Source organism: Nyctibius grandis, chromosome 3 (assembly GCF_013368605.1).
Source record: "Nyctibius grandis isolate bNycGra1 chromosome 3, bNycGra1.pri, whole genome shotgun sequence".
NCBI lineage: Eukaryota > Metazoa > Chordata > Aves > Nyctibiiformes > Nyctibiidae > Nyctibius > Nyctibius grandis.
The window spans coordinates 421277-428820 of NC_090660.1; positions in this window are offsets into that span (position 1 = coordinate 421277).

Sequence of the window (7544 nt, forward strand, 5' to 3'; positions counted from 1 at the left end):
TTTAGTATTAAAAAGCACAAAACAATGCAGGACAAGAGAAGGGAATTACTATCAGGGGCAGGGCATGGGGGTAACATGAAGGTGCTCTCATGGGAACGGGGAAGTTTTTATCTCACGTAGGGTTAGCACAGTGATGCTTGGCTTCTTCTCATGGGGTTTTAGGATCGAGCTGTGAAGGAAGGGGCTGAGGTTTAAACCAGCAGCCATGCACAGTCCTGGCTTCTCGAGCGGTGGCACCCAGCTACAGAGAGGTGGAGGGAGTCTGGCCACATCAGCTCCATGCCACTGATACCAAGTGAGTTAAAGCCAGAAGAGTAATTCAGCTCAAGCAGCTGAGGCAGAAGACTGCAGCCTTCAGTTTGGCTTGTCTGAAGCAGAAAACACTTTTTAAAAATGACAGTGCTTTTTATAAGCAAGAGTGCTTATAAGTCCCCAGGGACTTGGAGGATCAGCCTCTGTAGTCCTCTCTGTTGGAGGCCACCTGAGAAGTCTGAGGTGCATTGACCAGGTGGTAAATACAAGGCAGGCAGAAACACGATGCAGGTAGAAATGATCGATTTACACGAGTCAGAAAGCCACGGATTTCTCTTAAAGTTAGAATAAAAGGAAATTAATTAATTCTCCAGTCACTACACAGGTTCTCCTGTCTGGGAATAAATCCCAGGTCCTCCCAGCAGCCAGGAGCCAGACACACAGTCGTGCCGCTGCCAGGGGCGAGGAGGATGAGGAGGTGGAGATGAAGCAATACAGTACTTTTGGTGTGGTGTGTTGGTGAAGGGCTATTGTATTTACAAACAAATGGAAACTTTTGAGTTGTTGAAATTACTTTCCACTGAGATTTTTTTTAAATGCAGGCTATTAAAAGCTTCTATTACCTTGAATACAGGACACCCAGCAAATAAGCTAAATACCTCATCTATTATCTCCTCGCACACTAGACAGTTCCCTAAAAACCTTAAAGGTAAGTTTAGGATCTCTGAGAATCCAGGTCACAAGGGCAAGTAGCATTTCAGCATTTCAAAATACACATGCTGAAATGCACTTGGCCTGCAGATGTCCTTGAAGATAGCTGAGGAAGTACTTCCAGACTTCAAGTTGCCTTTTTTTTTCCCCTTTTCTCAAAGTGTGACATTTTTATTGCATTTATGAACAAGAAATTCTGAGCACTCTCCTCCTGGATGTCTCAAGTAATCATTTTGAATTTGAGTTTCCTCCTCACCCAGGAAAAATAATCCTAGGAAGAATACATCTTATTTATTTAGTTGAAAGGCCGTGTACCAACTCTTTGGCACCTGCAGAGGTTTTGGTAAAGCACTGAAATCTCCACATCAAAGACCTTTAGTTATTTTCTCTTGGTGTTTATTTGCACAGTTCTTATAAACCACCACCACAAGAGAAGATGCAATGCCGTGCAGTAACATGTTCTCATCCCGTGGGCCAGCTGCCATATATTCCTTACGTTGACTTCAACGTAGATGGCACATTTAGGATGCTTATTTTAGTGGGGCTTATCTTTGGTCTCACACCATTGCTACCTAGCTATTACATTAATCAGGATTTTCTCCTCAAAAATAAACCTCTTTAAAGATTTTATTCTACCTCCTAAAATAATGGGCTAGACTTGAGCTACATTTGTGCTGCAGAGGTGGGCTCTACCTCTGCTTTGGCATCAGCAGCCTGTTTGACCTTGTGCCTCTGTGCAGTCACACTCGAGCTGGTGAGAGTACGTCTCAGCAGTGGCAGAGGGAACCTCACTGGTGGGAAATGATACAGGATATTCAGCTCACACCTTCGAAGCCAGCACTTATAAACAAATACAGGTCCTTGCTTGTGGTGCTGAGACCCTAACAGTAACCACAGTGCTCCCATTTTACAGTGGTACGACTGAATCATGGGCATGTGTTGAACATACTTATATACTAAAAACATATGAATGCCTTTTTTTTTAAAGGGTATTGACCCTCCACTCTACTTCCTTTTCTGTCTTACCCATTTTCTTTGATTCTTGCTCTATATTTGCCTCTCCATAATTTGCAGGTACCTTCTTTCTAATGTCTTGTCTATCATAAACTCCAGAACAGGTTTCATCAGTGTCCTTCTTCCCTTTTTCTCTTTTAGATGATAAAAACATTAATCATATTTCACTTAGTGTTCCCATTTGAGACCTGCAGTAGAAAGCAGAAATGACAAGCTACTCAAGCCACAGGGAAGGTACAGTTCAGAGCCCAGGACCATCCTGTGGTACTGTGCTGGAGATGCATGCCATGTTCTCTGAAGATGTTTTATTTTATGTATCATTCTCACTTGGTTGCAGCGTGCTATTTTGTAATAATTTTGGGCTCTTGCTTGCTGATATGAGCACTATATAACAGCAGCAAAAATATTTTTCCACCATTTAGATACTGCCAAAGATTATAAAGAATAGTGGATCTATGCCCCAAAATGTAAATCTAGAGTCTGACCTGCTGAATTTTGTTTTGTTGACATGAGAATCACCAAAAGCCAGCTTTGCTCTTGCATCACAGACTGAATTTGTTATGCTGGCAGCCAAAGGAAACATTTTAGGTGTAAATGGAGATGTTTTGACTGAGAAACTGCTAACGTAATCAATGTGGAACTTTGTGTCACCGTTTATGTAATTATTTATCAGAAGATGTTTGTTCCTCATGGTTCCTAAAAGACAACACAACATTTTGCATTAAACAGTTTAGCTAGGAAAACCTATAGCAGAGATCTTCCACGTGTTTGGGATTGATTGTCATCAGTCCTTGTGAAGTTAGAGCTGGCAGGTTGGGGAAGGGGAGTTCTGCTGCTGAGACCTTCGAAAAGTTCATCCTACATCACATGTTGTCTTCAACACCACAGCCAATTCCCATTAAAGACCTTTTTGTACCAAGTGATGGCACAACCTGGATCCTCCTGCTTTTTTTTCCTTGATAATGAGCCAGAAGTTCATAAAAGCAGAGCCTGCTCTATTGTGGGCAGCTGCAGGGCTTCTTTGGCCAAGTGTTTGCACCTGAGTTTTACTAGCAATTAGCATGGCCTTAAACAACACATAGAGAGCAACCTGCTGAGCAGCTAGAAAAGCAAGTATATCCTATTTGCAATTGCAAAAAAAGAAAGAGAAAAGTTACTTTGTGGCCATAGTTTTGAATTCTTCAGGCGTGATCTGTGTTGTTTTGTTTAGTTTCAACCAGGAGGTCGTGCCTGTTTCTGCTGGAACAAGAGCACTGTGCCCGGCCGTGGGGTCAGCACAAGACTTTGTGGTAATGATTTCAGAACCCTGCTTTTTGCTGCTTGACAACAAATCTATTGATGGGTAGGTAGCAACTGGGCCTACAGCAAGCTGCTTAAATGCAGATGTGTGTTTGCATGGAAAAGGTGGAAGGAAAGAGTGGATATGTCGCTAGGGGAACTCAGGAGGGGGTTACTTCAATCTCTTCTGGCCATGGTTTAGGGGACACGCTCAGCGCCATAATCTGCACACAAAATGTAGCCTGTGTGAGGAAAAGCTCGGGCAAACTTTTGCTTCTCTGTGCCGTGCTGTTAGTATAGAAACTGAGGGCTTTACTCCATCTGACTTTACTAACACAAGATGACTTTAAAAAAAGGAAAGTATTGCTTAAAACGTTGAAATGCTTCTATGATTATCTCACTAGGCATAATGTAATAATAATAATATCACTTACCAGATATACTTTCCCTTTTGATGCAAGCAAAACACCTGTCAAATTCTGTGTAGCATCTTATACAAACGCTTGTGAAATTGTCAATAAGACAAGGAGTGTGAAGAGAATAGGAAAATACATGTGTAATATAGGTAGGGCTCGTGTTTCAGCAGGAGAAGCTGGAAGGATGGGAGGTGAGGTGAGAACATGAGATATCTGGGGTTCCAGAGAGGCAGGCATCCATTGATTGAATATGGTGTGATTGTGGCTGATTAAATGCTGTGAGAGTGGACCTGGCATGAAGATGGAAGAAACCCCTGCTAGGGAAGGTACGGCCAAAGAGCGAGATGCTGGCTGTACCTGGACTGGAAAAAGTAGGCTTCTCAAGCTGAAGACATGTCTTCCTCAAGAACAGTGAGTTTGGAGTGAAGCATAAAGATGTATACTTTTTTAATGTGCCTGCTACAGCTTTTAACAGAGCAACCTAAGATCAGTGTCACAAACAACATGAGAAGGGAATTAGTTTTGACAAGCTTACCAAACTGCCTGCTAGTGGCCTGGTGATTTTTGAAGGAAGAGAACTTTTGGGTTTTGGGCTAAAATGCTTGGAATTGAGAGAGAATTATGTGTCCTGTGTGGCAAAAGGAGCTGTCACTAGTGGGAGGTGGGGTGACATATTTAGCAGTGGAAGAAGGGAGAGATAAGAAAGAGGCAGTTTAATAACTGCCTGCAGATAAAACCAAGGATAGTTATAGAATATGCACCCTGACACTAATGAAAAATGGTCACAAGCTTTCCTAAGCTGTGAGAGGGAACCAGGAGGTGGTGCTGGGAAGTCATAAGCATGAAGAGCTGAGGAGCCATGAGTGGTGGCAGGAGCCAGAAAGCAAGCTCGTGCTTACCACATCCTTCAGGGCAGCTCTGCAGGTTTCGATGCTCAGAGTAGGCAGGCAGGGCTCTGGCTGCCAATAAACTCCCTCTGCCTTCCTAGGGATGGCCTTACAGCATGTGGAAGGTGGGATGCAGATGAGTAGTTTGGACAGGGAAATAGGGTCAGTGCCATGCAGGGAGATATGTGCTTGGGTCCTTCCTAAGGGTGGCTGTGGGACCTGACGTTCCCCAAAAGCTGCAGCTGTGTTAATGTGGATGCAAGGAGGGTTTGGACACAGGCATGGACACATACAAAGTGCTTTCGGTGCAGAATTAGATGAAGACAGGGATTTCTGGGAGTAACAGCCTCAATAAAGAAGGAACAACAAGTGGCAGAGAGCAGTTTCTCCTCTGCCCAGGTGCCCCACAGTCCTTCCATAAGGCTAACCCGTGTTTTTTTGCACTCAGGAATGGTTTCTTGAGAGGATCACCAGCAAATGCTGTTTTAAGCCCAGGACTGCTTGCTCTGCCCTTGCACTTGGGCAGGAGCCCTTCTGCTAGATGAATGATTTGCAGAGCTGATTTGTGGGCTGGATTAGCGAGGATGATCTGGTTTTAAAAAATAAAATAGCTGAGGGGGAAAAGTAAGTTATTTTTAACCCGGATCAGTTCATTATTCATGCTTAACAGGAGAGCCTTCCAGAGCCAGAAGGGCACAAGTGGGAGGGAAGCATGCTGCAGGGCAGGGTATGGTCTCAGCCACCTCAAGCAAGGCTGCGGGTCCTGGGTTTAACCTCTGCTGCGAGCTCAGCTTCTGCAAACACAGCAGGTCTCACTGCGCTCTGGGGGTTTTATTTTTACAAGTCATTGCTCTGGATTTGAACTAAAAAGGTTAACTGTTAAAGGTTGCTGCTGTTCCAGGAAGAGTGTCCCTACTTTTATTTTTTTATTTTTTGTTTTTTAAGACTCCTAGGTTGGGAAAAAGTATAACATTTTTCTTTTTATTTTTTTCTTTTTCCACCCCTCCTAAGTGTTTTAGCTCTCAGAGAAATTGTGAGTTCAGCTCAGAAATTACCTGGAGAGAGCCCTACCAGGAGGGCAGTGGAGGAGGCCAGGTTAGAAGATGATTGTCACTTCTGGCTTTCTGTGCCCTGACCCTCTGGCCAGCCACCCAGAGGAGGCTGGGCTCCAGGCTTCTGGGGTGGGCAAGAGAAATTAAACAATGGCAAAAGTAAAACCCCATCTTTTAAATCGCTAATAACCCGACCTCTTTATAACTGTTTCTGTCACAGTTGTGCTAAATCCATCCCTTTGTAGCAGTGGGGTGGCCAAGAACGACTAAGGGACAGTGCCCAGCTGGGAAGGGAAGAGAGAAAACGACATGTGTGCTACCACGGAGGCATTAACCACAGAATCAACCAGGTTGGAAGAGACCTCTGGGATCATTGAGTCCTTGCCTTGACACCATGGCAGGCCAGCCATCCTCCTACCCATGGGCGCCTTTTGTGGTGGCCATGAAAGCAGCCCGTGTTTCTCCAGTGTTGGCGTGGAGTCTGAAGGACATAAATGACTTTCTCCTCTTCTTTCTTTGTTCTCCTTTATCTTGGGAGATAACTGAACTGAGAGTCTGCCTTCTTGTAACGAGGCCAGAGTACATTGGAACTATCTGCGGGCATCAGTTAATAAATAGCAGAATAAAAGGCAAAGAGCTGGCTGAGGGTGATGGGTGTCAGATCTTCGCAGAGCGGCGGCCCCGTTCTGCGTGGGGCGAGAGCAGGGGAAGAGGAGAGCCGGGGCAATTAAACTGAATTGCCTGACTCTGTTACCTCTTCCCCCCCTGCCTCAAAAAGCAAGGGTCTAAATTGCTGTTTAGTCTAAATTAGCAGGCTACGGCTGCTAATGAGACTGAGATAGGCGGTGGCATGTTTGGTGTACCCTCTGCCGCAGTGGAGGAGAGGGAATAAGAGACGGTGGGCAGCAACAGCGGGGACAACAAAACCTCACAACCTACTCTGAGAGAAAGCCATCAGCCCTGATTTATTACTGGAGTGGCTACAGCAAGTCATGAAGCAGTTACCACTCATCGTCCCAGCAGGAGATAGGACCAATTTAAACAAAAGTGTTATTTACTCGGTATTTTTTTATTACTATTTCATGCAGAACTTGTTGCACTGCCTATCAGTAAGGTTGCCCAACACTTTCCTTCCGTAAAAGCTGTTTTCAATTGCTTCCAACATTTCTTAACCATTTGGACTGTAATTTTCCACACCACATACTTGGCTCAGGCTGAGTCGTTTTGGGAAATTTCCAAGCCGTTGTGGTTTGAGGGTTTTTTGAAGCGTTACCTGGGGAATATACATTGTTTTGTCCATGCTAAAATTTAACGTTTTTTTTAACACTTTGAAGTGGGCAGGTGGTATTTGCTGTCCCCGTGGTGATCTGCCAAGATTTGGAAATATTATAAACCTATGGAAAGAAATATAAAAAAATTTCTTAACTGAGCTCCATCCTTCCCCTGCCAGCTCAAGGGTAACGGGATGTTGTGCTCTGAGAGTAATTGAGCAAATAATTATGTGCTGTTTGTTTGCTGAGTCTGTGGTTCTGTTTTCATCTTGCAGATTTCTGTGTTTCTACGTTTGTGTGGCAAAAGCAGGGCCAGTTTATTAGTCTCGACTCCTAAAGCAGTAAGGAGATGTTTTCCTTTGAGTAAAGACCGCAGGGTTTGGCCCTCAGCGTAACTCAAACCTCTGTCCTTAATAAAGGATTGTATTTATTTTTGACAGACTTGGGGCACGAAATGAAACATGGAAAGTGCCTTTCCCTCCTTCAGGAAAACACAGCAATTAGTCAAAAATAATAGTTTCTGTAGAACATCACGTGCCCAGGTATTCTTTTAGTTGCAATCCCGTGGCATTAGCAATGCAGATAAAATCTCGTGTTTTCATCTGTTTGGATCAAGGAACCTAGAAACAGTGACAGCCTATTTATCTGTATGGCTGCTGAACC